This window comes from Phalangium opilio, unplaced genomic scaffold (genome assembly GCF_054372755.1).
Source record: "Phalangium opilio isolate 3A_F unplaced genomic scaffold, DU_Popi_V2 ptg000032l_1, whole genome shotgun sequence".
NCBI classification, from domain to species: domain Eukaryota; kingdom Metazoa; phylum Arthropoda; class Arachnida; order Opiliones; family Phalangiidae; genus Phalangium; species Phalangium opilio.
Window position 1 is genome coordinate 10,022,928 of NW_028324159.1, and position 25,446 is coordinate 10,048,373.

General features: G+C 35.8%; 65 non-coding genes across 65 annotated transcripts; all 65 read left to right on the forward strand.

Moving 5' to 3' along the window:
- Positions 1-11: 11 nt before the first annotated feature.
- On the forward strand, positions 12-84 carry TRNAT-CGU (transfer RNA threonine (anticodon CGU)). Its single transcript has one exon. It is a non-coding gene; the product is annotated as a tRNA-Thr (tRNA).
- A 166-nt stretch (positions 85-250) lies between these two features.
- TRNAT-UGU (transfer RNA threonine (anticodon UGU)) lies at positions 251-323 on the forward strand. Its single transcript has one exon. It is a non-coding gene; the product is annotated as a tRNA-Thr (tRNA).
- A 158-nt stretch (positions 324-481) lies between these two features.
- Positions 482-554, forward strand: TRNAT-UGU (transfer RNA threonine (anticodon UGU)). Its single transcript has one exon. It is a non-coding gene; the product is annotated as a tRNA-Thr (tRNA).
- Positions 555-950: 396 nt separating this feature from the next.
- On the forward strand, positions 951-1,023 carry TRNAT-UGU (transfer RNA threonine (anticodon UGU)). Its single transcript has one exon. It is a non-coding gene; the product is annotated as a tRNA-Thr (tRNA).
- A 396-nt stretch (positions 1,024-1,419) lies between these two features.
- TRNAT-UGU (transfer RNA threonine (anticodon UGU)) lies at positions 1,420-1,492 on the forward strand. Its single transcript has one exon. It is a non-coding gene; the product is annotated as a tRNA-Thr (tRNA).
- A 638-nt stretch (positions 1,493-2,130) lies between these two features.
- On the forward strand, positions 2,131-2,203 carry TRNAT-CGU (transfer RNA threonine (anticodon CGU)). The gene has a single exon. It is a non-coding gene; the product is annotated as a tRNA-Thr (tRNA).
- A 165-nt stretch (positions 2,204-2,368) lies between these two features.
- On the forward strand, positions 2,369-2,441 carry TRNAT-CGU (transfer RNA threonine (anticodon CGU)). Its single transcript has one exon. It is a non-coding gene; the product is annotated as a tRNA-Thr (tRNA).
- Positions 2,442-2,607: 166 nt separating this feature from the next.
- Positions 2,608-2,680, forward strand: TRNAT-UGU (transfer RNA threonine (anticodon UGU)). The gene has a single exon. It is a non-coding gene; the product is annotated as a tRNA-Thr (tRNA).
- Positions 2,681-2,838: 158 nt separating this feature from the next.
- Positions 2,839-2,911, forward strand: TRNAT-UGU (transfer RNA threonine (anticodon UGU)). The gene has a single exon. It is a non-coding gene; the product is annotated as a tRNA-Thr (tRNA).
- Positions 2,912-3,307: 396 nt separating this feature from the next.
- TRNAT-UGU (transfer RNA threonine (anticodon UGU)) lies at positions 3,308-3,380 on the forward strand. Its single transcript has one exon. It is a non-coding gene; the product is annotated as a tRNA-Thr (tRNA).
- Positions 3,381-3,784: 404 nt separating this feature from the next.
- Positions 3,785-3,857, forward strand: TRNAT-UGU (transfer RNA threonine (anticodon UGU)). Its single transcript has one exon. It is a non-coding gene; the product is annotated as a tRNA-Thr (tRNA).
- Positions 3,858-4,495: 638 nt separating this feature from the next.
- On the forward strand, positions 4,496-4,568 carry TRNAT-CGU (transfer RNA threonine (anticodon CGU)). The gene has a single exon. It is a non-coding gene; the product is annotated as a tRNA-Thr (tRNA).
- A 165-nt stretch (positions 4,569-4,733) lies between these two features.
- TRNAT-CGU (transfer RNA threonine (anticodon CGU)) lies at positions 4,734-4,806 on the forward strand. The gene has a single exon. It is a non-coding gene; the product is annotated as a tRNA-Thr (tRNA).
- A 166-nt stretch (positions 4,807-4,972) lies between these two features.
- Positions 4,973-5,045, forward strand: TRNAT-UGU (transfer RNA threonine (anticodon UGU)). The gene has a single exon. It is a non-coding gene; the product is annotated as a tRNA-Thr (tRNA).
- Positions 5,046-5,203: 158 nt separating this feature from the next.
- TRNAT-UGU (transfer RNA threonine (anticodon UGU)) lies at positions 5,204-5,276 on the forward strand. The gene has a single exon. It is a non-coding gene; the product is annotated as a tRNA-Thr (tRNA).
- A 396-nt stretch (positions 5,277-5,672) lies between these two features.
- Positions 5,673-5,745, forward strand: TRNAT-UGU (transfer RNA threonine (anticodon UGU)). Its single transcript has one exon. It is a non-coding gene; the product is annotated as a tRNA-Thr (tRNA).
- A 396-nt stretch (positions 5,746-6,141) lies between these two features.
- On the forward strand, positions 6,142-6,214 carry TRNAT-UGU (transfer RNA threonine (anticodon UGU)). The gene has a single exon. It is a non-coding gene; the product is annotated as a tRNA-Thr (tRNA).
- Positions 6,215-6,610: 396 nt separating this feature from the next.
- Positions 6,611-6,683, forward strand: TRNAT-UGU (transfer RNA threonine (anticodon UGU)). The gene has a single exon. It is a non-coding gene; the product is annotated as a tRNA-Thr (tRNA).
- A 642-nt stretch (positions 6,684-7,325) lies between these two features.
- On the forward strand, positions 7,326-7,398 carry TRNAT-UGU (transfer RNA threonine (anticodon UGU)). Its single transcript has one exon. It is a non-coding gene; the product is annotated as a tRNA-Thr (tRNA).
- Positions 7,399-7,564: 166 nt separating this feature from the next.
- Positions 7,565-7,637, forward strand: TRNAT-UGU (transfer RNA threonine (anticodon UGU)). The gene has a single exon. It is a non-coding gene; the product is annotated as a tRNA-Thr (tRNA).
- Positions 7,638-8,041: 404 nt separating this feature from the next.
- TRNAK-CUU (transfer RNA lysine (anticodon CUU)) lies at positions 8,042-8,114 on the forward strand. The gene has a single exon. It is a non-coding gene; the product is annotated as a tRNA-Lys (tRNA).
- A 397-nt stretch (positions 8,115-8,511) lies between these two features.
- TRNAT-CGU (transfer RNA threonine (anticodon CGU)) lies at positions 8,512-8,584 on the forward strand. Its single transcript has one exon. It is a non-coding gene; the product is annotated as a tRNA-Thr (tRNA).
- Positions 8,585-8,750: 166 nt separating this feature from the next.
- On the forward strand, positions 8,751-8,823 carry TRNAT-UGU (transfer RNA threonine (anticodon UGU)). The gene has a single exon. It is a non-coding gene; the product is annotated as a tRNA-Thr (tRNA).
- A 404-nt stretch (positions 8,824-9,227) lies between these two features.
- Positions 9,228-9,300, forward strand: TRNAT-UGU (transfer RNA threonine (anticodon UGU)). Its single transcript has one exon. It is a non-coding gene; the product is annotated as a tRNA-Thr (tRNA).
- A 158-nt stretch (positions 9,301-9,458) lies between these two features.
- TRNAT-UGU (transfer RNA threonine (anticodon UGU)) lies at positions 9,459-9,531 on the forward strand. The gene has a single exon. It is a non-coding gene; the product is annotated as a tRNA-Thr (tRNA).
- Positions 9,532-9,689: 158 nt separating this feature from the next.
- On the forward strand, positions 9,690-9,762 carry TRNAT-CGU (transfer RNA threonine (anticodon CGU)). Its single transcript has one exon. It is a non-coding gene; the product is annotated as a tRNA-Thr (tRNA).
- A 158-nt stretch (positions 9,763-9,920) lies between these two features.
- Positions 9,921-9,993, forward strand: TRNAT-CGU (transfer RNA threonine (anticodon CGU)). Its single transcript has one exon. It is a non-coding gene; the product is annotated as a tRNA-Thr (tRNA).
- Positions 9,994-10,159: 166 nt separating this feature from the next.
- On the forward strand, positions 10,160-10,232 carry TRNAT-UGU (transfer RNA threonine (anticodon UGU)). The gene has a single exon. It is a non-coding gene; the product is annotated as a tRNA-Thr (tRNA).
- A 158-nt stretch (positions 10,233-10,390) lies between these two features.
- TRNAT-UGU (transfer RNA threonine (anticodon UGU)) lies at positions 10,391-10,463 on the forward strand. Its single transcript has one exon. It is a non-coding gene; the product is annotated as a tRNA-Thr (tRNA).
- A 166-nt stretch (positions 10,464-10,629) lies between these two features.
- TRNAT-CGU (transfer RNA threonine (anticodon CGU)) lies at positions 10,630-10,702 on the forward strand. The gene has a single exon. It is a non-coding gene; the product is annotated as a tRNA-Thr (tRNA).
- A 617-nt stretch (positions 10,703-11,319) lies between these two features.
- Positions 11,320-11,392, forward strand: TRNAT-CGU (transfer RNA threonine (anticodon CGU)). The gene has a single exon. It is a non-coding gene; the product is annotated as a tRNA-Thr (tRNA).
- Positions 11,393-11,789: 397 nt separating this feature from the next.
- Positions 11,790-11,862, forward strand: TRNAT-CGU (transfer RNA threonine (anticodon CGU)). Its single transcript has one exon. It is a non-coding gene; the product is annotated as a tRNA-Thr (tRNA).
- A 166-nt stretch (positions 11,863-12,028) lies between these two features.
- TRNAT-UGU (transfer RNA threonine (anticodon UGU)) lies at positions 12,029-12,101 on the forward strand. Its single transcript has one exon. It is a non-coding gene; the product is annotated as a tRNA-Thr (tRNA).
- Positions 12,102-14,701: 2,600 nt separating this feature from the next.
- On the forward strand, positions 14,702-14,774 carry TRNAT-UGU (transfer RNA threonine (anticodon UGU)). The gene has a single exon. It is a non-coding gene; the product is annotated as a tRNA-Thr (tRNA).
- A 158-nt stretch (positions 14,775-14,932) lies between these two features.
- TRNAT-UGU (transfer RNA threonine (anticodon UGU)) lies at positions 14,933-15,005 on the forward strand. Its single transcript has one exon. It is a non-coding gene; the product is annotated as a tRNA-Thr (tRNA).
- Positions 15,006-15,171: 166 nt separating this feature from the next.
- On the forward strand, positions 15,172-15,244 carry TRNAT-UGU (transfer RNA threonine (anticodon UGU)). Its single transcript has one exon. It is a non-coding gene; the product is annotated as a tRNA-Thr (tRNA).
- A 158-nt stretch (positions 15,245-15,402) lies between these two features.
- Positions 15,403-15,475, forward strand: TRNAT-UGU (transfer RNA threonine (anticodon UGU)). The gene has a single exon. It is a non-coding gene; the product is annotated as a tRNA-Thr (tRNA).
- Positions 15,476-15,640: 165 nt separating this feature from the next.
- On the forward strand, positions 15,641-15,713 carry TRNAT-CGU (transfer RNA threonine (anticodon CGU)). The gene has a single exon. It is a non-coding gene; the product is annotated as a tRNA-Thr (tRNA).
- A 636-nt stretch (positions 15,714-16,349) lies between these two features.
- On the forward strand, positions 16,350-16,422 carry TRNAT-UGU (transfer RNA threonine (anticodon UGU)). The gene has a single exon. It is a non-coding gene; the product is annotated as a tRNA-Thr (tRNA).
- Positions 16,423-16,588: 166 nt separating this feature from the next.
- Positions 16,589-16,661, forward strand: TRNAT-UGU (transfer RNA threonine (anticodon UGU)). Its single transcript has one exon. It is a non-coding gene; the product is annotated as a tRNA-Thr (tRNA).
- Positions 16,662-17,058: 397 nt separating this feature from the next.
- TRNAT-UGU (transfer RNA threonine (anticodon UGU)) lies at positions 17,059-17,131 on the forward strand. The gene has a single exon. It is a non-coding gene; the product is annotated as a tRNA-Thr (tRNA).
- Positions 17,132-17,297: 166 nt separating this feature from the next.
- Positions 17,298-17,370, forward strand: TRNAT-UGU (transfer RNA threonine (anticodon UGU)). The gene has a single exon. It is a non-coding gene; the product is annotated as a tRNA-Thr (tRNA).
- Positions 17,371-17,528: 158 nt separating this feature from the next.
- TRNAT-UGU (transfer RNA threonine (anticodon UGU)) lies at positions 17,529-17,601 on the forward strand. The gene has a single exon. It is a non-coding gene; the product is annotated as a tRNA-Thr (tRNA).
- A 166-nt stretch (positions 17,602-17,767) lies between these two features.
- On the forward strand, positions 17,768-17,840 carry TRNAT-CGU (transfer RNA threonine (anticodon CGU)). Its single transcript has one exon. It is a non-coding gene; the product is annotated as a tRNA-Thr (tRNA).
- Positions 17,841-18,472: 632 nt separating this feature from the next.
- On the forward strand, positions 18,473-18,545 carry TRNAT-UGU (transfer RNA threonine (anticodon UGU)). Its single transcript has one exon. It is a non-coding gene; the product is annotated as a tRNA-Thr (tRNA).
- A 643-nt stretch (positions 18,546-19,188) lies between these two features.
- TRNAT-UGU (transfer RNA threonine (anticodon UGU)) lies at positions 19,189-19,261 on the forward strand. The gene has a single exon. It is a non-coding gene; the product is annotated as a tRNA-Thr (tRNA).
- Positions 19,262-19,427: 166 nt separating this feature from the next.
- Positions 19,428-19,500, forward strand: TRNAT-CGU (transfer RNA threonine (anticodon CGU)). The gene has a single exon. It is a non-coding gene; the product is annotated as a tRNA-Thr (tRNA).
- Positions 19,501-19,894: 394 nt separating this feature from the next.
- Positions 19,895-19,967, forward strand: TRNAT-UGU (transfer RNA threonine (anticodon UGU)). Its single transcript has one exon. It is a non-coding gene; the product is annotated as a tRNA-Thr (tRNA).
- A 404-nt stretch (positions 19,968-20,371) lies between these two features.
- On the forward strand, positions 20,372-20,444 carry TRNAT-UGU (transfer RNA threonine (anticodon UGU)). Its single transcript has one exon. It is a non-coding gene; the product is annotated as a tRNA-Thr (tRNA).
- Positions 20,445-20,602: 158 nt separating this feature from the next.
- TRNAT-UGU (transfer RNA threonine (anticodon UGU)) lies at positions 20,603-20,675 on the forward strand. Its single transcript has one exon. It is a non-coding gene; the product is annotated as a tRNA-Thr (tRNA).
- A 397-nt stretch (positions 20,676-21,072) lies between these two features.
- Positions 21,073-21,145, forward strand: TRNAT-CGU (transfer RNA threonine (anticodon CGU)). The gene has a single exon. It is a non-coding gene; the product is annotated as a tRNA-Thr (tRNA).
- Positions 21,146-21,311: 166 nt separating this feature from the next.
- On the forward strand, positions 21,312-21,384 carry TRNAT-UGU (transfer RNA threonine (anticodon UGU)). Its single transcript has one exon. It is a non-coding gene; the product is annotated as a tRNA-Thr (tRNA).
- A 158-nt stretch (positions 21,385-21,542) lies between these two features.
- Positions 21,543-21,615, forward strand: TRNAT-UGU (transfer RNA threonine (anticodon UGU)). Its single transcript has one exon. It is a non-coding gene; the product is annotated as a tRNA-Thr (tRNA).
- Positions 21,616-22,012: 397 nt separating this feature from the next.
- Positions 22,013-22,085, forward strand: TRNAT-CGU (transfer RNA threonine (anticodon CGU)). Its single transcript has one exon. It is a non-coding gene; the product is annotated as a tRNA-Thr (tRNA).
- A 166-nt stretch (positions 22,086-22,251) lies between these two features.
- TRNAT-UGU (transfer RNA threonine (anticodon UGU)) lies at positions 22,252-22,324 on the forward strand. The gene has a single exon. It is a non-coding gene; the product is annotated as a tRNA-Thr (tRNA).
- A 158-nt stretch (positions 22,325-22,482) lies between these two features.
- Positions 22,483-22,555, forward strand: TRNAT-UGU (transfer RNA threonine (anticodon UGU)). The gene has a single exon. It is a non-coding gene; the product is annotated as a tRNA-Thr (tRNA).
- A 166-nt stretch (positions 22,556-22,721) lies between these two features.
- Positions 22,722-22,794, forward strand: TRNAT-UGU (transfer RNA threonine (anticodon UGU)). The gene has a single exon. It is a non-coding gene; the product is annotated as a tRNA-Thr (tRNA).
- A 158-nt stretch (positions 22,795-22,952) lies between these two features.
- On the forward strand, positions 22,953-23,025 carry TRNAT-UGU (transfer RNA threonine (anticodon UGU)). The gene has a single exon. It is a non-coding gene; the product is annotated as a tRNA-Thr (tRNA).
- A 397-nt stretch (positions 23,026-23,422) lies between these two features.
- On the forward strand, positions 23,423-23,495 carry TRNAT-CGU (transfer RNA threonine (anticodon CGU)). Its single transcript has one exon. It is a non-coding gene; the product is annotated as a tRNA-Thr (tRNA).
- A 166-nt stretch (positions 23,496-23,661) lies between these two features.
- TRNAT-UGU (transfer RNA threonine (anticodon UGU)) lies at positions 23,662-23,734 on the forward strand. Its single transcript has one exon. It is a non-coding gene; the product is annotated as a tRNA-Thr (tRNA).
- A 158-nt stretch (positions 23,735-23,892) lies between these two features.
- Positions 23,893-23,965, forward strand: TRNAT-UGU (transfer RNA threonine (anticodon UGU)). The gene has a single exon. It is a non-coding gene; the product is annotated as a tRNA-Thr (tRNA).
- A 166-nt stretch (positions 23,966-24,131) lies between these two features.
- On the forward strand, positions 24,132-24,204 carry TRNAT-UGU (transfer RNA threonine (anticodon UGU)). The gene has a single exon. It is a non-coding gene; the product is annotated as a tRNA-Thr (tRNA).
- A 158-nt stretch (positions 24,205-24,362) lies between these two features.
- TRNAT-UGU (transfer RNA threonine (anticodon UGU)) lies at positions 24,363-24,435 on the forward strand. Its single transcript has one exon. It is a non-coding gene; the product is annotated as a tRNA-Thr (tRNA).
- Positions 24,436-24,600: 165 nt separating this feature from the next.
- Positions 24,601-24,673, forward strand: TRNAT-CGU (transfer RNA threonine (anticodon CGU)). The gene has a single exon. It is a non-coding gene; the product is annotated as a tRNA-Thr (tRNA).
- A 417-nt stretch (positions 24,674-25,090) lies between these two features.
- Positions 25,091-25,163, forward strand: TRNAT-UGU (transfer RNA threonine (anticodon UGU)). Its single transcript has one exon. It is a non-coding gene; the product is annotated as a tRNA-Thr (tRNA).
- The last annotated feature ends 283 nt before the right edge of the window (positions 25,164-25,446 follow it).

Sequence of the window (25,446 nt, forward strand, 5' to 3'; positions counted from 1 at the left end):
CTTCGCAACAAGGCTCCGTGGCTTGGTGGTTAAAGCGCCTGTCTCGTAAACAGGAGATCATGAGATCGATTCTCGTCGGAGCCTCGTTGTTATGATATTTGAACTAGTTTTCGTAGCTATTAAATTTTGAAAAACTAAAAATAATAGTTGCTTGAGATATGCATAAATGCAAACAATAGGTTAACACTGCGAAGGAGTTAATTTATTAAAATTACTGAACTATTCAGCATTAATCTCGCTTCGGAACCAGGGCTCCGTGGCTTAGTGGTTAAAGCGTCTGTCTTGTAAACAGGAGATCATGAGTTCGATTCTCGTCGGAGCCTCGTTGTTATGATACTTGAACTAATTTTCGTAGCTATTAAATTTTGAAAAACTAAAAATAATAGTTGCTTGAGATATGCATATATTCAAACAATAGAGTAAAACTGCGAAGGAGTTAATTTAGTAAAATTACTGAAATATTCAGCATTAATCTCGCTTCGGAACCGTGGCTTAGTGGTTAAAGCGCCTGTCTTGTAAACAGGAGATCATGAGTTCGATTCTCGTCGGAGCCTCGTTGTTATGATATTTGAACTAGTTTTTGTAGCTATTAAATTTTGAAAAACTAAAAATAATAGTTGCTTGAGATATGCATTAATGCAAACAATAGGTTAACACTGCGAAGGAGTTTATTTAGTAAAATTACTGAACTATTCAGCATTAATCTCGCTTCGCAACAAGGCTCCGTGTCTTAGTGGTTAAAGCGCCTGTCAAGTAAACAGGAGATCATGAGTTCGATTCTCGTTGGAGCCTCGTTGTTATGATACTTGAACTAGTTTTCGTAGCTATTATATTTTGAAAAACTATAAATAATAGTTGCTTGAGATATGCATATATTCAAACAATAGAGTGAAACTGCGAAGGAGTTAATTTAGTAAAATTACTGAAATATTCAGCATTAATCTCGCTTCGGAACCGTGGCTTAGTGGTTAAAGCGCCTGTCTTGTAAACAGGAGATCATGAGTTCGATTCTCGTCGGAGCCTCGTTGTTATGATATTTGAACTAGTTTTTGTAGCTATTAAATTTTGAAAAACTAAAAATAATAGTTGCTTGAGATATGCATTAATGCAAACAATAGGTTAACACTGCGAAGGAGTTAATTTAGTAAAATTACTGAACTATTCAGCATTAATCTCGCTTCGCAACAAGGCTCCGTGTCTTAGTGGTTAAAGCGCCTGTCAAGTAAACAGGAGATCATGAGTTCGATTCTCGTTGGAGCCTCGTTGTTATGATACTTGAACTAGTTTTCGTAGCTATTATATTTTGAAAAACTATAAATAATAGTTGCTTGAGATATGCATATATTCAAACAATAGAGTGAAACTGCGAAGGAGTTAATTTAGTAAAATTACTGAAATATTCAGCATTAATCTCGCTTCGGAACCGTGGCTTAGTGGTTAAAGCGCCTGTCTTGTAAACAGGAGATCATGAGTTCGATTCTCGTCGGAGCCTCGTTGTTATGATACTTGAACTAATTTCCGTAGCTATTAAATTTTGAAAAACTAAAAATAATAGTTTCTTGAGATATGCATATACTCAAACAATAGGGTAAAACTGCGAAGGAGTTAATTTAGTAAAATTACTGAAATATTCAGCATTAATCTCGAATCGGAACAAGGGCTTCTTGCCTTAGTGGTGAAAGCGCCTGTCTCGTAAACAGGAGATCATGAGTTCGATTCTCGTCGGAGCCTCGTTGTTATGATACTTGAACCAATTTCCGTAGCTATTAAATTTTGAAAAACTAAAAATAATAGTTTCTTGAGATATGCATATACTCAAACAATAGGGTAAAACTGCGAAGGAGTTAATTTAGTAAAATTACTGAAATATTCAGCATTAATCTCGAATCGGAACAAGGGCTTCTTGCCTTAGTGGTGAAAGCGCCTGTCTCGTAAACAGGAGATCATGAGTTCGATTCTCGTTGGAGCCTCGTTGTTATGATACTTGAACTAGTTTTCGTAGCTATTATATTTTGAAAAACTAAAAATAATAGTTGCTTGAGATATGCATTAATGCAAACAATAGGGTAAAACTGCGAAGGAGTAAATTTAGTAAAATTACTGAAATATTCATCATTAATCTCGAACCAGGGCTCCGTGGCTTAGTGGTTAAAGCGCCTGTCTCGTAAACAGGAGATCATGAGTTCGATTCTCGTCGGAGCCTCGTTGTTATGATACTTGAACTAGTTTTCGTAGCTATTATATTTTGAAAAACTAAAAATAATAGTTGCTTGAGATATGCATTAATGCAAACAATAGGTTAACACTGCGAAGGAGTTAATTTAGTAAAATTACTGAACTATTCAGCATTAATCTCGCTTCGCAACAAGGCTCCGTGGCTTGGTGGTTAAAGCGCCTGTCTCGTAAACAGGAGATCATGAGATCGATTCTCGTCGGAGCCTCGTTGTTATGATATTTGAACTAGTTTTCGTAGCTATTAAATTTTGAAAAACTAAAAATAATAGTTGCTTGAGATATGCATAAATGCAAACAATAGGTTAACACTGCGAAGGAGTTAATTTAGTAAAATTACTGAACTATTCAGCATTAATCTCGCTTCGGAACCAGGGCTCCGTGGCTTAGTGGTTAAAGCGTCTGTCTTGTAAACAGGAGATCATGAGTTCGATTCTCGTCGGAGCCTCGTTGTTATGATACTTGAACTAATTTCCGTAGCTATTAAATTTTGAAAAACTAAAAATAATAGTTGCTTGAGATATGCATATATTCAAACAATAGAGTAAAACTGCGAAGAAGTTAATTTAGTAAAATTACTGAAATATTCAGCATTAATCTCGCTTCGGAACCGTGGCTTAGTGGTTAAAGCGCCTGTCTTGTAAACAGGAGATCATGAGTTCGATTCTCGTCGGAGCCTCGTTGTTATGATATTTGAACTAGTTTTTGTAGCTATTAAATTTTGAAAAACTAAAAATAATAGTTGCTTGAGATATGCATTAATGCAAACAATAGGTTAACACTGCGAAGGAGTTAATTTAGTAAAATTACTGAACTATTCAGCATTAATCTCGCTTCGCAACAAGGCTCCGTGTCTTAGTGGTTAAAGCGCCTGTCAAGTAAACAGGAGATCATGAGTTCGATTCTCGTTGGAGCCTCGTTGTTATGATACTTGAACTAGTTTTCGTAGCTATTATATTTTGAAAAACTATAAATAATAGTTGCTTGAGATATGCATATATTCAAACAATAGAGTGAAACTGCGAAGGAGTTAATTTAGTAAAATTACTGAAATATTCAGCATTAATCTCGCTTCGGAACCGTGGCTTAGTGGTTAAAGCGCCTGTCTTGTAAACAGGAGATCATGAGTTCGATTCTCGTCGGAGCCTCGTTGTTATGATATTTGAACTAGTTTTTGTAGCTATTAAATTTTGAAAAACTAAAAATAATAGTTGCTTGAGATATGCATTAATGCAAACAATAGGTTAACACTGCGAAGGAGTTAATTTAGTAAAATTACTGAACTATTCAGCATTAATCTCGCTTCGCAACAAGGCTCCGTGTCTTAGTGGTTAAAGCGCCTGTCAAGTAAACGGGAGATCATGAGTTCGATTCTCGTTGTAGCCTCGTTGTTATGATACTTGAACTAGTTTTCGTAGCTATTATATTTTGAAAAACTAAAAATAATAGTTGCTTGAGATATGCATTAATGCAAACAATAGGTTAAAACTGCGAAGGAGTCAATTTAGTAAAATTACTGAACTATTCAGCATTAATCTCGCTTCGGAACCAGGGCTCCGTGGCTTAGTGGTTAAAGCGCCTGTCTTGTAAACAGGAGATCATGAGTTCGATTCTCGTCGGAGCCTCGTTGTTATGATACTTGAACTAATTTCCGTAGCTATTAAATTTTGAAAAACTAAAAATAATAGTTTCTTGAGATATGCATATACTCAAACAATAGGGTAAAATTGCGAAGGAGTTAATTTAGTAAAATTACTGAAATATTCAGCATTAATCTCGAATCGGAACAAGGGCTTCTTGCCTTAGTGGTGAAAGCGCCTGTCTCGTTAACAGGAGATCATGAGTTCGATTCTCGTCGGAGCCTCGTTGTTATGATACTTGAACTAATTTCCGTAGCTATTAAATTTTGAAAAACTAAAAATAATAGTTTCTTGAGATATGCATATACTCAAACAATAGGGTAAAACTGCGAAGGAGTTAATTTAGTAAAATTACTGAAATATTCAGCATTAATCTCGAATCGGAACAAGGGCTTCTTGCCTTAGTGGTGAAAGCGCCTGTCTCGTAAACAGGAGATCATGAGTTCGATTCTCGTTGGAGCCTCGTTGTTATGATACTTGAACTAGTTTTCGTAGCTATTATATTTTGAAAAACTAAAAATAATAGTTGCTTGAGATATGCATTAATGCAAACAATAGGGTAAAACTGCGAAGGAGTAAATTTAGTAAAATTACTGAAATATTCATCATTAATCTCGAACCAGGGCTCCGTGGCTTAGTGGTTAAAGCGCCTGTCTCGTAAACAGGAGATCATGAGTTCGATTCTCGTCGGAGCCTCGTTGTTATGATACTTGAACTAGTTTTCGTAGCTATTATATTTTGAAAAACTAAAAATAATAGTTGCTTGAGATATGCATTAATGCAAACAATAGGTTAACACTGCGAAGGAGTTAATTTAGTAAAATTACTGAACTATTCAGCATTAATCTCGCTTCGCAACAAGGCTCCGTGGCTTGGTGGTTAAAGCGCCTGTCTCGTAAACAGGAGATCATGAGATCGATTCTCGTCGGAGCCTCGTTGTTATGATATTTGAACTAGTTTTCGTAGCTATTAAATTTTGAAAAACTAAAAATAATAGTTGCTTGAGATATGCATAAATGCAAACAATAGGTTAACACTGCGAAGGAGTTAATTTATTAAAATTACTGAACTATTCAGCATTAATCTCGCTTCGGAACCAGGGCTCCGTGGCTTAGTGGTTAAAGCGTCTGTCTTGTAAACAGGAGATCATGAGTTCGATTCTCGTCGGAGCCTCGTTGTTATGATACTTGAACTAATTTTCGTAGCTATTAAATTTTGAAAAACTAAAAATAATAGTTGCTTGAGATATGCATATATTCAAACAATAGAGTAAAACTGCGAAGGAGTTAATTTAGTAAAATTACTGAAATATTCAGCATTAATCTCGCTTCGGAACCGTGGCTTAGTGGTTAAAGCGCCTGTCTTGTAAACAGGAGATCATGAGTTCGATTCTCGTCGGAGCCTCGTTGTTATGATATTTGAACTAGTTTTTGTAGCTATTAAATTTTGAAAAACTAAAAATAATAGTTGCTTGAGATATGCATTAATGCAAACAATAGGTTAACACTGCGAAGGAGTTTATTTAGTAAAATTACTGAACTATTCAGCATTAATCTCGCTTCGCAACAAGGCTCCGTGTCTTAGTGGTTAAAGCGCCTGTCAAGTAAACAGGAGATCATGAGTTCGATTCTCGTTGGAGCCTCGTTGTTATGATACTTGAACTAGTTTTCGTAGCTATTATATTTTGAAAAACTATAAATAATAGTTGCTTGAGATATGCATATATTCAAACAATAGAGTGAAACTGCGAAGGAGTTAATTTAGTAAAATTACTGAAATATTCAGCATTAATCTCGCTTCGGAACCGTGGCTTAGTGGTTAAAGCGCCTGTCTTGTAAACAGGAGATCATGAGTTCGATTCTCGTCGGAGCCTCGTTGTTATGATATTTGAACTAGTTTTTGTAGCTATTAAATTTTGAAAAACTAAAAATAATAGTTGCTTGAGATATGCATTAATGCAAACAATAGGTTAACACTGCGAAGGAGTTAATTTAGTAAAATTACTGAACTATTCAGCATTAATCTCGCTTCGCAACAAGGCTCCGTGTCTTAGTGGTTAAAGCGCCTGTCAAGTAAACAGGAGATCATGAGTTCGATTCTCGTTGGAGCCTCGTTGTTATGATACTTGAACTAGTTTTCGTAGCTATTATATTTTGAAAAACTATAAATAATAGTTGCTTGAGATATGCATATATTCAAACAATAGAGTGAAACTGCGAAGGAGTTAATTTAGTAAAATTACTGAAATATTCAGCATTAATCTCGCTTCGGAACCGTGGCTTAGTGGTTAAAGCGCCTGTCTTGTAAACAGGAGATCATGAGTTCGATTCTCGTCGGAGCCTCGTTGTTATGATATTTGAACTAGTTTTTGTAGCTATTAAATTTTGAAAAACTAAAAATAATAGTTGCTTGAGATATGCATTAATGCAAACAATAGGTTAACACTGCGAAGGAGTTAATTTAGTAAAATTACTGAACTATTCAGCATTAATCTCGCTTCGCAACAAGGCTCCGTGTCTTAGTGGTTAAAGCGCCTGTCAAGTAAACAGGAGATCATGAGTTCGATTCTCGTTGGAGCCTCGTTGTTATGATACTTGAACTAGTTTTCGTAGCTATTATATTTTGAAAAACTATAAATAATAGTTGCTTGAGATATGCATATATTCAAACAATAGAGTGAAACTGCGAAGGAGTTAATTTAGTAAAATTACTGAAATATTCAGCATTAATCTCGCTTCGGAACCGTGGCTTAGTGGTTAAAGCGCCTGTCTTGTAAACAGGAGATCATGAGTTCGATTCTCGTCGGAGCCTCGTTGTTATGATATTTGAACTAGTTTTTGTAGCTATTAAATTTTGAAAAACTAAAAATAATAGTTGCTTGAGATATGCATTAATGCAAACAATAGGTTAACACTGCGAAGGAGTTAATTTAGTAAAATTACTGAACTATTCAGCATTAATCTCGCTTCGCAACAAGGCTCCGTGTCTTAGTGGTTAAAGCGCCTGTCAAGTAAACAGAAGATCATGAGTTCGATTCTCGTCGGAGCCTCGTTGTTATGATACCTGAACTAGTTCTCGTAGCTATTAAATTTTGAAAAACTAAAAATAATAGTTGCTTGAGATATGCATTAATGCAAACAATAGGTTAACACTGCGAAGGAGTTAATTTAGTAAAATTACTGAACTATTCAGCATTAATCTCGCTTCGCAACAAGGCTCCGTGTCTTAGTGGTTAAAGCGCCTGTCAAGTAAACGGGAGATCATGAGTTCGATTCTCGTTGTAGCCTCGTTGTTATGATACTTGAACTAGTTTTCGTAGCTATTATATTTTGAAAAACTAAAAATAATAGTTGCTTGAGATATGCATTAATGCAAACAATAGGTTAAAACTGCGAAGGAGTTAATTTAGTAAAATTACTGAACTATTCAGCATTAATCTCGCTTCGGAACCAGGGCTCCGTGGCTTAGTGGTTAAAGCGCCTGTCTTGTAAACAGGAGATCATGAGTTCGATTCTCGTCGGAGCCTCGTTGTTATGATACTTGAACTAATTTCCGTAGCTATTTAATTTTGAAAAACTAAAAATAATAGTTGCTTGAGATATGCATATATTCAAACAATAGGGTAAAACTGCGAAGGAGTTAATTTAGTAAAATTACTGAAATATTCAGCATTAATCTCGCTTCGGAACCAGGGCTCCGTGGCTTAGTGGTTAAAGCGCCTGTCTTGTAAACAGGAGATCATGAGTTCGATTCTCGTCGGAGCCTCGTTGTTATGATATTTGAACTAGTTTTTGTAGCTATTAAATTTTGAAAAACTAAAAATAATAGTTGCTTGAGATATGCATTAATGCAAACAATAGGTTAACACTGCGAAGGAGTTAATTTAGTAAAATTACTGAACTATTCAGCATTAATCTCGCTTCGCAACAAGGCTCCGTGTCTTAGTGGTTAAAGCGCCTGTCAAGTAAACAGGAGATCATGAGTTCGATTCTCGTTGGAGCCTCGTTGTTATGATACTTGAACTAGTTTTCGTAGCTATTATATTTTGAAAAACTATAAATAATAGTTGCTTGAGATATGCATTAATGCAAACAATAGGGTAAAACTGCGAAGCAGTTAAATTAGTAAAATTACTGAAATATTCAGCATTAATCTCGCTTCGGAACCAGGGCTCCGTGGCATAGTGGTTAAAGCGCCTGTCTCTTAAACAGGAGATCATGAGTTCGATTCTCGTCGGAGCCTCGTTGTTATGATATTTGAACTAGTTTTCGTAGCTATTAAATTTTGAAAAACTAAAAATAATAGTTTCTTGAGATATGCATATACTCAAACAATAGGGTAATACTGCGAAGGAGTAAATTTAGTAAAATTACTGAAATATTCAGCATTAATCTCGAATCGGAACAAGGGCTTCTTGCCTTAGTGGTGAAAGCGCCTGTCTCGTAAACAGGAGATCATGAGTTCGATTCTCGTTGGAGCCTCGTTGTTATGATACTTGAACTAGTTTTCGTAGCTATTATATTTTGAAAAACTAAAAATAATAGTTGCTTGAGATATGCATTAATGCAAACAATAGGGTAAAACTGCGAAGGAGTAAATTTAGTAAAATTACTGAAATATTCATCATTAATCTCGCTTCGGAACCGTGGCTTAGTGGTTAAAGCGCCTGTCTCGTAAACAGGAGATCATGAGTTCGATTCTCGTCGGAGCCTCGTTGTTATGATACTTGAACTAGTTTTCGTAGCTATTAAATTTTGAAAAACTAAAAATTATAGTTGCTTGAGATATGCATATATTCAAACAATAGGGTAAAACTGCGAAGGAGTTAATTTAGTAAAATTACTGAAATATTCAGCATTAATCCCGCTTCGGAACCAGCGCTCCGTGGCTTAGTGGTTAAAGCGCCTGTCTTGTAAACAGGAGATCATGAGTTCGATTCTCGTCGGAGCCTCGTTGTTATGATATTTGAACTAGTTTTCGTAGCTATTAAATTTTGAAAAACTAAAAATAATAGTTGCTTGAGATATGCATATATTCAAACAATAGGGTAAAACTGCGAAGGAGTTAATTTAGTAAAATTACTGAACTATTCAGCATTAATCTCGCTTCGCAACAAGGCTCCGTGTCTTAGTGGTTAAAGCGCCTGTCAAGTAAACGGGAGATCATGAGTTCGATTCTCGTTGTAGCCTCGTTGTTATGATACTTGAACTAGTTTTCGTAGCTATTATATTTTGAAAAACTAAAAATAATAGTTGCTTGAGATATGCATTAATGCAAACAATAGGTTAAAACTGCGAAGGAGTTAATTTAGTAAAATTACTGAACTATTCAGCATTAATCTCGCTTCGGAACCAGGGCTCCGTGGCTTAGTGGTTAAAGCGCCTGTCTTGTAAACAGGAGATCATGAGTTCTATTCTCGTCAGAGCCTCGTTGTTATGATACTTGAACTAATTTCCGTAGCTATTTAATTTTGAAAAACTAAAAATAATAGTTGCTTGAGATATGCATATATTCAAACAATAGGGTAAAACTGCGAAGGAGTTAATTTAGTAAAATTACTGAAATATTCAGCATTAATCTCGCTTCGGAACCGTGGCTTAGTGGTTAAAGCGCCTGTCTTGTAAACAGGAGATCATGAGTTCGATTCTCGTCGGAGCCTCGTTGTTATGATACTTGAACTAATTTCCGTAGCTATTTAATTTTGAAAAACTAAAAATAATAGTTGCTTGAGATATGCATATATTCAAACAATAGGGTAAAACTGCGAAGGAGTTAATTTAGTAAAATTACTGAAATATTCAGCATTAATCTCGCTTCGGAACCGTGGCTTAGTGGTTAAAGCGCCTGTCTCGTAAACAGGAGATCATGAGTTCGATTCTCGTCGGAGCCTCGTTGTTATGATATTTGAACTAGTTTTCGTAGCTATTATATTTTGAAAAACTAAAAATAATAGTTGCTTGAGATATGCATTAATGCAAACAATAGGGTAAAACTGCGAAGGAGTAAATTTAGTAAAATTACTGAAATATTCATCATTAATCTCGCTTCGGAACCGTGGCTTAGTGGTTAAAGCGCCTGTCTCGTAAACAGGAGATCATGAGTTCGATTCTCGTCGGAGCCTCGTTGTTATGATATTTGAACTAGTTTTCGTAGCTATTAAATTTTGAAAAACTAATAATAATTGTTGCTTGAGATATGCATTAATGCAAACAATAGGTTAAAACTGCGAAGGAGTTAATTTAGTAAAATTACTGAACTATTCAGCATTAATCTCGCTTCGGAACCAGGGCTCCGTGGCTTAGTGGTTAAAGCGCCTGTCTTGTAAACAGGAGATCATGAGTTCGATTCTCGTCGGAGCCTCGTTGTTATGATACTTGAACTAATTTCCGTAGCTATTAAATTTTGAAAAACTAAAAATAATAGTTGCTTGAGATATGCATATATTCAAACAATAGAGTAAAACTGCGAAGGAGTTAATTTAGTAAAATTACTGAAATATTCAGCATTAATCTCGCTTCGGAACCGTGGCTTAGTGGTTAAAGCGCCTGTCTTGTAAACAGGAGATCATGAGTTCGATTCTCGTCGGAGCCTCGTTGTAATGATATTTGAACTAGTTTTCGTAGCTATTAAATTTTGAAAAACTAATAATAATTGTTGCTTGAGATATGCATTAATGCAAACAATAGGTTAAAACTGCGAAGGAGTTATTTTAGTAAAATTACTGAACTATTCAGCATTAATCTCGCTTCGGAACCAGGGCTCCGTGGCTTAGTGGTTAAAGCGCCTGTCTCGTAAACAGGAGATCATGAGTTCGATTCTCGTCGGAGCCTCTTTGTTATGATACTTGAATTAGTTTTCGTAGCTATAAAATTTTGAAAAACGTTGCTTGAGATATGCATTAATGCAAACAATAGGGTAAAACTGCGAAGGAGTTAAATTAGTAAAATTACTGAAATATTCAGCATTAATCTCGCTTCGGAACCAGGGCTCCGTGACATAGTGGTTAAAGCGCTTGTCTTGTAAACAGGAGATCATGAATTCGATTCTCGTCGGAGCCTCGTTGTTATGATACTTGAACTAATTTCCGTAGCTATTTAATTTTGAAAAACTAAAAATAATAGTTGCTTGAGATATGCGTATATTCAAACAATAGGGTAAAACTGCGAAGGAGTTAATTCTGTAAAATTACTGAAATATTCAGCATTAATCTCGCTTCGGAACCGTGGCTTAGTGGTTAAAGCGCCGGTCTTGTAAACAGGAGATCATGAGTTCGATTCTCGTCGGAGCCTCGTTGTTATGATATTTGAACTAGTTTTCGTAGCTATTATATTTTGAAAAACTAAAAATAATAGTTGCTTGAGATATGCATTAATGCAAACAATAGGGTAAAACTGCGAAGGAGTAAATTTAGTAAAATTACTGAAATATTCATCATTAATCTCGCTTCGGAACCGTGGCTTAGTGGTTAAAGCGCCTGTCTCGTAAACAGGAGATCATGAGTTCGATTCTCGTCGGAGCCTCGTTGTTATGATACTTGAACTAGTTTTCGTAGCTATTATATTTTGAAAAACTAAAAATTATAGTTGCTTGAGATATGCATATATTCAAACAATAGGGTAAAACTGCGAAGGAGTTAATTTAGTAAAATTACTGAAATATTCAGCATTAATCTCGAATCGGAACAAGGGCTTCTTGCCTTAGTGGTGAAAGCGCCTGTCTTGTAAACAGGAGATCATGAGTTCGATTCTCGTTGGAGCCTCGTTGTTATGATACTTGAACTAGTTTTCGTAGCTATTATATTTTGAAAAACTAAAAATAATAGTTGCTTGAGATATGCATTAATGCAAACAATAGGGTAAAACTGCGAAGGAGTAAATTTAGTAAAATTACTGAAATATTCATCATTAATCTCGCTTCGGAACCGTGGCTTAGTGGTTAAAGCGCCTGTCTCGTAAACAGGAGATCATGAGTTCGATTCTCGTCGGAGCCTCGTTGTTATGATACTTGAACTAGTTTTCGTAGCTATTATATTTTGAAAAACTAAAAATTATAGTTGCTTGAGATATGCATATATTCAAACAATAGGGTAAAACTGCGAAGGAGTTAATTTAGTAAAATTACTGAAATATTCAGCATTAATCCCGCTTCGGAACCAGGGCTCCGTGGCTTAGTGGTTAAAGCGCCTGTCTTGTAAACAGGAGATCATGAGTTCGATTCTCGTCGGAGCCTCGTTGTTATGATATTTGAACTAGTTTTCGTAGCTATTAAATTTTGAAAAACTAAAAATAATAGTTGCTTGAGATATGCATATATTCAAACAATAGGGTAAAACTGCGAAGGAGTTAATTTAGTAAAATTACTGAAATATTCAGCATAAATCTCGAATCGGAACAAGGGCTTCTTGCCTTAGTGGTGAAAGCGCCTGTCTCGTAAACAGGAGATCATGAGTTCGATTCTCGTCGGAGCCTCTTTGTTATGATACTTGAACTAGTTTTCGTAGCTATAAAATTTTGAAAAACTAAAAATAATAGTTGCTTGAGATATGCATTAATGCAAACAATAGAGTAAAACTGCGAAGGAGTTAATTTAGTAAAATTACTGAACTATTCAGCATTTATCTCGCTTCGGAACCAGGGCTCCGTGTCTTAGTGGTTAAAGCGCCTGTCAAGTAAACGGGAGATCATGAGTTCGATTCTCGTTGTAGCCTCATTGTTATGATACTTGAACTAGTTTTCGTAGCTATTAAATTATGAAAAACTAATAATAATTGTTGCTTGAGATATGCATTAATGCATACAATAGGTTAAAACTGCGAAGGACTTAATTTAGTAAAATTACTGAACTATTCAGCATTAATCTCGCTTCGGAACCAGGGCGCCGTGGCTTAGTGGTTAAAGCGCCTGTCTTGTAAACAGGAGATCATGAGTTCAGGGGCGTCGGAAGTGTTTTGAAGTTGGGGGGGCTCGGGCTCCGATGAAGACCAAGGAGGATGTATGGGATGACGCCAAAACATGATCCGGGGCGTCTTTTGAAAGCTGTTGTCGTAATTTACACAAGTATAATTTTAAATAGTATAATAACAGTAGTAATACAAGAAACTTCGCTAGATCACAGCCCACTCGATCACGCAAGTTGCACGCGCTATAGAAGCCCCTTCAAACAGCCAAAAGTCAAGAATATGACCGATTAGTACTCCTTGGTCAAACGAGTCTAAGAATTAGCATTATGTCTATGGGAAAATGCCGTGTTTTGGAGTAAAATGGGTGTAATTTCGCTTTTTGTGGATCAAATGTCGTGAAATGTTAAGAAGAAGTGCTACTAATTTTGAAGTTTCTAGCGTGAATAGTTTTTCAGTAAGAAAATAAACACTAGGCCCAACCGATAACGTTCGTCAAAGCAGTCTAAAATTAGCAATATGTCTATGGGAAAAATGCCGTCTTTTGGGGTAAAATAGGCGTAATTTCGCTTTTTGTGGATCAAATATCTTGAAATTTTAATGAGAGGTGCGTAGTAACGTTTTCTAAAGTCCTACAAATTTTGAAGTTTCAAGCGTGAATAGTTTTTAAGTACAAAATTAAAGACTAGGTCCAACCACACCAGCTGATAACGCCTGAAGGGAATTTCCTTCTGATAACGTTCTTCATCAAAATACTGTATTTAATATCTTATATTTGATTTATTATTACAATTAACTAGTCGTTAAAACCAATTAGCAAATATGTGAAAACCAAGTACTACAAGTATTGGGGGAAAATTATTTATTTTAAAAATTTGCCCAGCCCGTTTTAAAATGGCTAGAAGTCATCCAGAGTTGAAAAAACCACAAACTGAAAGTTTGATAGTTTTTAGAAAAATAACTATTAGTCCTAAGCCTTTCAAAATATTTTCTAAATTTTTAGTGTACTTTAATTTACAAATAGTAAAAAAATCAGGAAGCTAGAGCTTACATTTTTCACTTTCCTATAAAAGTTTGTTCATCAACTTGACAATTCTCCCTAACATTTCAGTGCTTTTTGTCTCAAAAATCTAGACTCGTTCATGTTTTTACTAGCTTTTCCACTACATCCTCTCGATTCTTGAAAATGCATGGGTTTTGAATTCTTTGAACGGGCTTCTATAGCGCGTGCAACTTGCGTGATCGAGAGGGCTATGGCTAGATATAGGGCGATCTTTTATATTACTTCTAATATTAGGTTGACTAGGCGTAAATGCATTTCATTAGTTCACTATTTTTTGTAATGCAGTTCTTAAAATATAGAATTTTTTTATTTTTAATCTAAAATTTAATACCTAAATGAATACAAACTAAGAAAATTAAAAACCAAATGTGAGGGGGCTGCGCCCCCTCACATTTCGTTAGAGCAGGGGCTTGAGCCCTCCCTGCCCCCCCGATTCCGACGCCACTGCATGAGTTCGATTCTCGTCGGAGCCTCGTTGTTATGATACTTGAACTAATTTCCGTAGCTATTAACTTTTGAAAAACTAAAAAAAATAGTTGCTTGAGATATTTATATATTCAAACAATAGAGTAAAACTGCGAAGGAGTTAATTTAGTAAAATTACTGAAATATTCAGCATTAATCTCGCTTCGGAACCGTGGCTTAGTGGTTAAAGCGCCTGTCTTGTAAACCGGAGATCATGAGTTCGATTCTCGTCGGAGCCTCGTTGTTATGATATTTGAACTAGTTTTCGTAGCTATTAAATTTTGAAAAACTTATAATAATTGTTGCTTGAGATATGCATTAATGCAAACAATAGGTTAAAACTGCGAAGGAGTTAATTTAGTAAAATTACTGAACTATTCAGCATTAATCTCGCTTCGGAACCAGGGCGCCGTGGCTTAGTGGTTAAAGCGCCTGTCTTGTAAACAGGAGATCATGAGTTCGATTCTCGTCGGAGCCTCGTTGTTATGATACTTGAACTAATTTTCGTAGCTATTAACTTTTGAAAAACTAAAAATAATAGTTGCTTGAGATATGCATATATTCAAACAATAGAGTAAAACTGCGAAGGAGTTAATTTAGTAAAATTACTGAAATATTCAGCATTATTCTCGCTTCGGAACCGTGGCTTAGTGGTTAAAGCGCCTGTCTTGTAAACAGGAGATCATGAGTTCGATTCTCGTCGGAGCCTCGTTGTTATGATATTTGAACTAGTTTTCGTAGCTATTAAATTTTGAAAAACTAATAATAATTGTTGCTTGAGATATGCATTAATGCAAACAATAGGTTAAAACTGCGAAGGAGTTAATTTAGTAAAATTACTGAACTATTCAGCATTAATCTCGCTTCGGAACCAGGGCGCCGTGGCTTAGTGGTTAAAGCGCCTGTCTTGTAAACAGGAGATCATGAGTTCGATTCTCGTCGGAGCCTCGTTGTTATGATACTTGAACTAATTTCCGTAGCTATTAAATTTTGAAAAACTAAAAATAATAGTTGCTTGAGATATGCATATATTCAAACAATAGAGTAAAACTGCGAAGGAGTTAATTTAGTAAAATTATTGAAATATTCAGCATTAATCTCGCTTCGGAACCGTGGCTTAGTGGTTAAAGCGCCTGTCTTGTAAACAGGAGATCATGAGTTCGATTCTCGTCGGAGCCTCGTTGTTATGATATTTGAACTAGTTTTTGTAGCTATTAAATTTTGAAAAACTAAAAATAATAGTTGCTTGAGATATGCATTAATGCAAACAATAGGGTAAAACTGCGAAGGAGTTAATTTAGTAAAATTACTGAAATATTCAGCATTAATCTCGCTTCGCAACAAGGCTCCGTGGCTTGGTTGTTAAGGCGCCTGTCTCGTAAACAGGAGATCATGAGTTCGATTCTCGTCGGAGCCTCTTTGTTATGATACTTGAACTAGTTTTCGTAGCTATAAAATTTTGAAAAACTAAAAATAATAGTTGCTTGAGATATGCATTAATGCAAACAATAGAGTAAAACTGCGAAGGAGTTAATTTAGTAAAATTACTGAACTATTCAGCATTTATCTCGCTTCGGAACCAGGGCTCCGTGTCTTAGTGGTTAAAGCGCCTGTCAAGTAAACGGGAGATCATGAGTTCGATTCTCGTTGTAGCCTCGTTGTTATGATACTTGAACTAGTTTTCGTAGCTATTAAATTTTGAAAAACTAATAATAATTGTTGCTTGAGATATGCATTAATGCATACAATAGGTTAAAACTGCGAAGGAGTTAATTTAGTAAAATTACTGAACTATTCAGCATTAATCTCGCTTCGGAACCAGGGCGCCGTGGCTTAGTGGTTAAAGCGCCTGTCTTGTAAACAGGAGATCATGAGTTCGATTATCGTCGGAGCCTCGTTGTTATGATACTTGAACTAATTTCCGTAGCTATTAACTTTTGAAAAACTAAAAATAATAGTTGCTTGAGATATGCATATATTCAAACAATAGAGTAAAACTGCGAAGGAGTTAATTTAGTAAAATTACTGAAATATTCAGCATTAGTCTCGCTTCGGAACCGTGGCTTAGTGGTTAAAGCGCCTGTCTTGTAAACAGGAGATCATGAGTTCGATTCTCGTCGGAGCCTCGTTGTTATGATATTTGAACTAGTTTTCGTAGCTATTAAATTTTGAAAAACTAATAATAATTGTTGCTTGAGATATGCATTAATGCAAACAACAGGTTAAAACTGCGAAGGAGTTAATTTAGTAAAATTACTGAACTATTCAGCATTAATCTCGCTTCGGAACCAGGGCTCCGTGGCTTAGTGGTTAAAGCGCCTGTCTTGTAAACAGGAGATAATGAGTTCGATTCTCGTCGGAGCCTCGTTGTTATGATACTTGAACTAATTTCCGTAGCTATTAAATTTTGAAAAACTAAAAATAATAGTTGCTTGAGATATGCATATATTCAAACAATAGGGTAAAACTGCGAAGGAGTTAATTTAGTAAAATTACTGAAATATTCAGCATAAATCTCGAATCGGAACAAGGGCTTCTTGCCTTAGTGGTGAAAGCGCCTGTCTCGTAAACAGGAGATCATGAGTTCGATTCTCGTCGGAGCCTCTTTGTTATGATACTTGAACTAGTTTTCGTAGCTATTAAATTTTGAAAAACTAAAAATAATAGTTGCTTGAGATATGCATATATTCAAACAATAGAGTAAAACTGCGAAGGAGTTAATTTAGTAAAATTACTGAAATATTCAGCATTAATCTCGCTTCGGAACCGTGGCTTAGTGGTTAAAGCGCCTGTCTTGTAAACAGGAGATCATGAGTTCGATTCTCGTCGGAGCCTCGTTGTTATGATATTTGAACTAGTTTTCGTAGCTATTAAATTTTGAAAAACTAATAATAATTGTTGCTTGAGATATGCATTAATGCAAACAATAGGTTAAAACTGCGAAGGAGTTAATTTAGTAAAATTACTGAACTATTCAGCATTAATCTCGCTTCGGAACCAGGGCTCCGTGGCTTAGTGGTTAAAGCGCCTGTCTTGTAAACAGGAGATCATGAGTTCGATTCTCGTCGGAGCCTCGTTGTTATGATACTTGAACTAATTTCCGTAGCTATTAAATTTTGAAAAACTAAAAATAATAGTTGCTTGAGATATGCATATATTCAAACAATAAAGTAAAACTGCGAAGGAGTTAATTTAGTAAAATTACTGAAATATTCAGCATTAATCTCGCTTCGGAACCGTGGCTTAGTGGTTAAAGCGCCTGTCTTGTAAACAGGAGATCATGAGTTCGATTCTCATCGGAGCCTCGTTGTTATGATATTTGAACTAGTTTTCGTAGCTATTAAATTTTGAAAAACTAATAAAAATTGTTGCTTGAGATATGCATTAATGCAAACAATAGGTTAAAACTGCGAAGGAGTTAATTTAGTAAAATTACTGAACTATTCAGCATTAATCTCGCTTCGGAACCAGGGCTCCGTGGCTTAGTGGTTAAAGCGCCTGTCTCGTAAACAGGAGATCATGAGTTCGATTCTCGTCGGAGCCTCTTTCTTATGATACTTGAATTAGTTTTCGTAGCTATAAAATTTTGAAAAACGTTGCTTGAGATATGCATTAATGCAAACAATAGGGTAAAACTGCGAAGGAGTTAAATTAGTAAAATTACTGAAATATTCAGCATTAATCTCGCTTCGGAACCAGGGCTCCGTGACATAGTGGTTAAAGCGCTTGTCTTGTAAACAGGAGATCATGAATTCGATTCTCGTCGGAGCCTCGTTGTTATGATACCTGAACTAGTTCTCGTAGCTATTAAATTTTGAAAAACTAAAAATAATAGTTGCTTGAGATATGCATTAATGCAAACAATAGGTTAACACTGCGAAGGAGTTAATTTAGTAAAATTACTGAACTATTCAGCATTAATCTCGCTTCGCAACAAGGCTCCGTGTCTTAGTGGTTAAAGCGCCTGTCAAGTAAACGGGAGATCATGAGTTCGATTCTCGTTGTAGCCTCGTTGTTATGATACTTGAACTAGTTTTCGTATCTATTATATTTTGAAAAACTAAAAATAATAGTTGCTTGAGATATGCATTAATGCAAACAATAGGTTAAAACTGCGAAGGAGTTAATTTAGTAAAATTACTGAACTATTCAGCATTAATCTCGCTTCGGAACCAGGGCTCCGTGGCTTAGTGGTTAAAGCGCCTGTCTTGTAAACAGGAGATCATGAGTTCGATTCACGTCGGAGCCTCGTTGTTATGATACTTGAACTAATTTCCGTAGCTATTAAATTTTGAAAAACTAAAAATAATAGTTGCTTGAGATATGCATATATTCAAACAATAGAGTAAAACTGCGAAGGAGTTAATTTAGTAAAATTACTGAAATATTCAGCATTAATCTCGCTTCGCAACAAGGCTCCGTGGCTTGGTTGTTAAAGCGCCTGTCTCGTAAACAGGAGATCATGAGTTCGATTGTCGTCGGAGCCTCTTTGTTATGATACTTGAACTAGTTTTCGTAGCTATAAAATTTTGAAAAACTAAAAATAATAGTTGCTTGAGATATGCATTAATGCAAACAATAGAGTAAAACTGCGAAGGAGTTAATTTAGTAAAATTACTGAACTATTCAGCATTTATCTCGCTTCGGAACCAGGGCTCCGTGTCTTAGTGGTTAAAGCGCCTGTCAAGTAAACGGGAGATCATGAGTTCGATTCTCGTTGTAGCCTCGTTGTTATGATACTTGAACTAGTTTTCGTAGCTATTAAATTTTGAAAAACTAATAATAATTGTTGCTTGAGATATGCATTAATGCATACAATAGGTTAAAACTGCGAAGGAGTTAATTTAGTAAAATTACTGAACTATTCAGCATTAATCTCGCTTCGGAACCAGGGCTCCGTGGCTTAGTGGTTAAAGCGCCTGTCTTGTAAACAGGAGATCATGAGTTCGATTCTCGTCGGAGCCTCGTTGTTATGATATTTGAACTAGTTTTCGTAGCTATTAAATTTTGAAAAACTAATAAAAATTGTTGCTTGAGATATGCATTAATGCAAACAATAGGTTAAAACTGCGAAGGAGTTAATTTAGTAAAATTACTGAACTATTCAGCATTAATCTCGCTTCGGAACCAGGGCTCCGTGGCTTAGTGGTTAAAGCGCCTGTCTCGTAAACAGGAGATCATGAGTTCGATTCTCGTCGGAGCCTCTTTGTTATGATACTTGAATTAGTTTTCGTAGCTATAAAATTTTGAAAAACGTTGCTTGAGATATGCATTAATGCAAACAATAGGGTAAAACTGCGAAGGAGTTAAATTAGTAAAATTACTGAAATATTCAGCATTAATCTCGCTTCGGAACCAGGGCTCCGTGACATAGTGGTTAAAGCGCCTGTCAAGTAAACGGGCGATCATGAGTTCGATTCTCGTTGTAGCCTCGTTGTTATGATACTTGAACTAGTTTTCGTAGCTATTAAATTTTGAAAAACTAATAATAATTGTTGCTTGAGATATGCATTAATGCATACAATAGGTTAAAACTGCGAAGGAGTTAATTTAGTAAAATTACTGAACTATTCAGCATTAATCTCGCTTCGGAACCAGGGCTCCGTGGCTTAGTGGTTAAAGCGCCTGTCTTGTAAACAGGAGATCATGAGTTCGATTCTCGTCGGAGCCTCGTTGTTATGATACTTGAACTAATTTCCGTAGCTATTAAATTTTGAAAAACTAAAAATAATAGTTGCTTGAGATATGCATTAATGCAAACAATAGGTTAACACTGCGAAGGAGTTAATTTAGTAAAATTACTGAACTATTCAGCATTAATCTCGCTTCGCAACAAGGCTCCGTGTCTTAGTGGTTAAAGCGCCTGTCAAGTAAACGGGAGATCATGAGTTCGATTCTCGTTGTAGCCTCGTTGTTATGATACTTGAACTAGTTTTCGTAGCTATTATATTTTGAAAAACTAAAAATAATAGTTGCTTGAGATATGCATTAGTGCAAACAATAGGTTAAAACTGCGAAGGAGTTAATTTAGTAAAATTACTGAACTATTCAGCATTAATCTCACTTCGGAACCAGGGCTCCGTGGCTTAGTGGTTAAAGCGCCTGTCTTGTAAACAGGAGATCATGAGTTCGATTCACGTCGGAGCCTCGTTGTTATGATACTTGAACTAATTTCCGTAGCTATTTAATTTTGAAAAACTAAAAATAATAGTTGCTTGAGATATGCATATATTCAAACAATAGGGTAAAACTGCGAAGGAGTTAATTTAGTAAAATTACTGAAATATTCAGCATTAATCTCGCTTCGGAACCGTGGCTTAGTGGTTAAAGCGCCTGTCTTGTAAACAGGAGATCATGAGTTCGATTCTCGTCGGAGCCTCGTTGTTATGATATTTGAACTAGTTTTCGTAGCTATTAAATTTTGAAAAACTAAAAATAATAGTTGCTTGAGATATGCATATATTCAAACAATAGGGTAAAACTGCGAAGGAGTTAATTTAGTAAAATTACTGAAATATTCAGCATTAATCTCGAATCGGAACAAGGGCTTCTTGCCTTAGTGGTGAAAGCGCCTGTCTCGTAAACAGGAGATCATGAGTTCGATTCTCGTTGGAGCCTCGTTGTTATAATACTTGAACTAGTTTTCGTAGCTATTATATTTTGAAAAACTAAAAATAATAGTTGCTTGAGATATGCATTAATGCAAACAATAGGGTAGAACTGCGAAGGAGTAAATTTAGTAAAATTACTGAAATATTCATCATTAATCTCGCTTCGGAACCGTGGCTTAGTGGTTAAAGCGCCTGTCTCGTAAACAGGAGATCATGAGTTCGATTCTCGTCGGAGCCTCGTTGTTATGATATTTGAACTAGTTTTCGTAGCTATTAAATTTTGAAAAACTAATAATAATTGTTGCTTGAGATATGCATTAATGCAAACAATAGGTTAAAACTGCGAAGGAGTTAATTTAGTAAAATTACTGAACTATTCAGCATTAATCTCGCTTCGGAACCAGGGCTCCGTGGCTTAGTGGTTAAAGCGCCTGTCTTGTAAACAGGAGATCATGAGTTCGATTCTCGTCGGAGCCTCGTTGTTATGATACTTGAACTAATTTCCGTAGCTATTAAATTTTGAAAAACTAAAAATAATAGTTGCTTGAGATATGCATATATTCAAACAATAGAGTAAAACTGCGAAGGAGTTAATTTAGTAAAATTACTGAAATATTCAGCATTAATCTCGCTTCGGAACCGTGGCTTAGTGGTTAAAGCGCCTGTCTTGTAAACAGGAGATCATGAGTTCGATTCTCGTCGGAGCCTCGTTGTTATGATATTTGAACTAGTTTTCGTAGCTATTAAATTTTGAAAAACTAAAAATAATAGTTGCTTGAGATATGCATATATTCAAACAATAGGGTAAAACTGCGAAGGAGTTAATTTAGTAAAATTACTGAAATATTCAGCATTAATCTCGAATCGGAACAAGGGCTTCTTGCCTTAGTGGTGAAAGCGCCTGTCTCGTAAACAGGAGATCATGAGTTCGATTCTCGTTGGAGCCTCGTTGTTATAATACTTGAACTAGTTTTCGTAGCTATTATATTTTGAAAAACTAAAAATAATAGTTGCTTGAGATATGCATTAATGCAAACAATAGGGTAGAACTGCGAAGGAGTAAATTTAGTAAAATTACTGAAATATTCATCATTAATCTCGCTTCGGAACCGTGGCTTAGTGGTTAAAGCGCCTGTCTCGTAAACAGGAGATCATGAGTTCGATTCTCGTCGGAGCCTCGTTGTTATGATATTTGAACTAGTTTTCGTAGCTATTAAATTTTGAAAAACTAATAATAATTGTTGCTTGAGATATGCATTAATGCAAACAATAGGTTAAAACTGCGAAGGAGTTAATTTAGTAAAATTACTGAACTATTCAGCATTAATCTCGCTTCGGAACCAGGGCTCCGTGGCTTAGTGGTTAAAGCGCCTGTCTTGTAAACAGGAGATCATGAGTTCGATTCTCGTCGGAGCCTCGTTGTTATGATACTTGAACTAATTTCCGTAGCTATTAAATTTTGAAAAACTAAAAATAATAGTTGCTTGAGATATGCATATATTCAAACAATAGAGTAAAACTGCGAAGGAGTTAATTTAGTAAAATTACTGAAATATTCAGCATTAATCTCGCTTCGGAACCGTGGCTTAGTGGTTAAAGCGCCTGTCTTGTAAACAGGAGATCATGAGTTCGATTCTCGTCGGAGCCTCGTTGTTATGATATTTGAACTAGTTTTCGTAGCTATTAAATTTTGAAAAACTAATAATAATTGTTGCTTGAGATATGCATTAATGCAAACAATAGGTTAAAACTGCGAAGGAGTTAATTTAGTAAAATTACTGAACTATTCAGCATTAATCTCGCTTCGGAACCAGGGCTTCGTGGCTTAGTGGTTAAAGCGCCTGTCTTGTAAACAGGAGATCATGAGTTCGATTCTCGTCGGAGCCTCGTTGTTATGATACTTGAACTAATTTCCGTAGCTATTAAATTTTGAAAAACTAAAAATAATAGTTGCTTGAGATATGCATATATTCAAACAATAGAGTAAAACTGCGAAGGAGTTAATTTAGTAAAATTACTGAAATATTCAGCATTAATCTCGCTTCGGAACCGTGGCTTAGTGGTTAAAGCGCCTGTCTTGTAAACAGGAGATCATGAGTTCGATTCTCGTCGGAGCCTCGTTGTTATGATATTTGAACTAGTTTTCGTAGCTATTAAATTTTGAAAAACTAAAAATAATAGTTGCTTGAGATATGCATATATTCAAACAATAGGGTAAAACTGCGAAGGAGTTAATTTAGTAAAATTACTGAAATATTCAGCATTAATCTCGAATCGGAACAAGGGCTTCTTGCTTTAGTGGTGAAAGCGCCTGTCTCGTAAACAGGAGATCATGAGTTCGATTCTCGTTGGAGCCTCGTTGTTATAATACTTGAACTAGTTTTCGTAGCTATTATATTTTGAAAAACTAAAAATAATAGTTGCTTGAGATATGCATTAATGCAAACAATAGGGTAAAACTGCGAAGGAGTAAATTTAGTAAAATTACTGAAATATTCATCATTAATCTCGCTTGGGAACCGTGGCTTAGTGGTTAAAGCGCCTGTCTCGTAAACAGGAGATCATGAGTTCGATTCTCGTCGGAGCCTCGTTGTTATGATATTTGAACTAGTTTTCGTAGCTATTAAATTTTGAAAAACTAATAATAATTGTTGCTTGAGATATGCATTAATGCAAACAATAGGTTAAAACTGCGAAGGAGTTAATTTAGTAAAATTACTGAACTATTCAGCATTAATCTCGCTTCGGAACCAGGGCTCCGTGGCTTAGTGGTTAAAGCGCCTGTCTTGTAAACAGGAGATCATGAGTTCGATTCTCGTCGGAGCCTCGTTGTTATGATACTTGAACTAATTTCCGTAGCTATTAAATTTTGAAAAACTAAAAATAATAGTTGCTTGAGATATGCATATATTCAAACAATAGAGTAAAACTGCGAAGGAGTTAATTTAGTAAAATTACTGAAATATTCAGCATTAATCTCGCTTCGGAACCGTGGCTTAGTGGTTAAAGCGCCTGTCTTGTAAACAGGAGATCATGAGTTCGATTCTCGTCGGAGCCTCGTTGTTATGATATTTGAACTAGTTTTCGTAGCTATTAAATTTTGAAAAACTAATAATAATTGTTGCTTGAGATATGCATTAATGCAAACAATAGGTTAAAACTGCGAAGGAGTTAATTTAGTAAAATTACTGAACTATTCAGCATTAATCTCGCTTCGGAACCAGGGCTTCGTGGCTTAGTGGTTAAAGCGCCTGTCTTGTAAACAGGAGATCATGAGTTCGATTCTCGTCGGAGCCTCGTTGTTATGATACTTGAACTAATTTCCGTAGCTATTAAATTTTGAAAAACTAAAAATAATAGTTGCTTGAGATATGCATATATTCAAACAATAGAGTAAAACTGCGAAGGAGTTAATTTAGTAAAATTACTGAAATATTCAGCATTAATCTCGCTTCGGAACCGTGGCTTAGTGGTTAAAGCGCCTGTCTTGTAAACAGGAGATCATGAGTTCGATTCTCGTCGGAGCCTCGTTGTTATGATATTTGAACTAGTTTTTGTAGCTATTAAATTTTGAAAAACTAAAAATAATAGTTCCTTGAGATATGCATTAATGCAAACAATAGGGTAAAACTGCGAAGGAGTTAATTTAGTAAAATTACTGAAATATTCAGCAATAATCTCGCTTCGCAACAAGGCTCCGTGGCATGGTGGTTAAAGCGCCTGTCTCGTAAACAGGAGATCATGAGTTCGATTCTCGTCGGAGCCTCTTTGTTATGATACTTGAACTAGTTTTCGTAGCTATAAAATTTTGAAAAACTAAAAATAATAGTTGCTTGAGATATCCATTAATGCAAACAATACAGTAAAACTACGAAGGAGTTAATTTAGTAAAATTACTGAACTATTCAGCATTTATCTCGCTTCGGAACCAGGGCTCCGTGGCTTAGTGGTTAAAGCGCCTGTCTTTTAAACAGGAGATCATGAGGTTAACGGTAATAGTTAGTATAGGGCGCTGTCGGTTAGCTGTGGCATAGGGGCTAGCCACCACCCCTCTATGCATTGTAAAGGCGTTAGATAAGTGGCAATAAGTCGCAAGATGACTTGGTCCAATTAGCTAGCTGAACTTAACCTGGTTTTAGTAAAATTACTGAAATATTCAGCATTAATCTCGGTACGGAACCAGGGCTCCGTGGCTTAGTGGTTAAAGCGCCTGTCTTGTAAACAGGAGATCATGAGTTCGATTCTCGTCGGAGCCTCGTTGTTATGATACTTGAACTAATTTCCGTAGCTATTAAATTTTGAAAAACTAAAAATAATAGTTGCTTGAGATATGCATTAATGCAAACAATAGGTTAACACTGCGAAGGAGTTAATTTAGTAAAATTACTGAAATATTCAACATTAATCTCGAATCGGAACAAGGGCTTCTTGCCTTAGTGGTGAAAGCGCCTGTCTCGTAAACAGGAGATCATGAGTTCGATTCTCGTTGGAGCCTCGTTGTTATAATACTTGAACTAGTTTTCGTAGCTATTATATTTT